Source organism: Pistacia vera, unplaced genomic scaffold (genome assembly GCF_008641045.1).
Source record: "Pistacia vera cultivar Batoury unplaced genomic scaffold, PisVer_v2 Contig1060, whole genome shotgun sequence".
Lineage (NCBI taxonomy): Eukaryota > Viridiplantae > Streptophyta > Magnoliopsida > Sapindales > Anacardiaceae > Pistacia > Pistacia vera.
In genome coordinates, this window is record NW_022195094.1 from 606,105 (window position 1) to 606,834 (window position 730).

The window sequence follows — 730 nt, forward strand, 5'->3', positions numbered from 1 at the left end:
CACTTTTGCTTTATCTTTCCAGTTATTATATCCCTTATTCACAAAAACTTTACCACCTGCTTGGTCACCATAATCGGGTTTGAAAAGATAACAATTTAAACAGAAGATTGCATCTTTTGCCACACTATATTCCATCCAACATAAACCTTCTTTGTACCACTCTGATGTAAACCTACACTTTTTATCTCCAAAAGGAGTGAAAGGAGAGTTATAATCTTTAGGTTGGCCAGGACCTTTCAACAAGTATGCTCTTCGAACTTCCTCTTTTTGTTTGTCAGTACAACAAAGCTCATTAATTGGTATCCTCAATCCTGAGTCAATTTCAAGCTCATCTAAATTGAACACCCCGATTGAACATTGAGCTTCTTTTTCTTGGTGTTGTTGTCGCTGTTGTGGGGTTTCTTCTTCTAATGGGGTTTGATTAACCTCAATATCAGTAGAGTCTCCATCAACATTTTTTGCTGGACTTTTCTTCAGTCTCTTAAAATAATTGGATATCATAATCTTATTTGTTAATGCTTTGGATTTCAAATCCAATAAACATATAATGAATTAGTACCAAAATGGGATCCCAAAAATAAGAGACAATGAGATTCCTATTAAAAAAAAAAAAAAAAACTAATTAATTTAGCAACTTAATTTTCTCTTGAATAAGATACATGAACAGACCATGATATATTTAAATTCATGATACATGATACATAAGACATATTTTAATTTAACACACCTA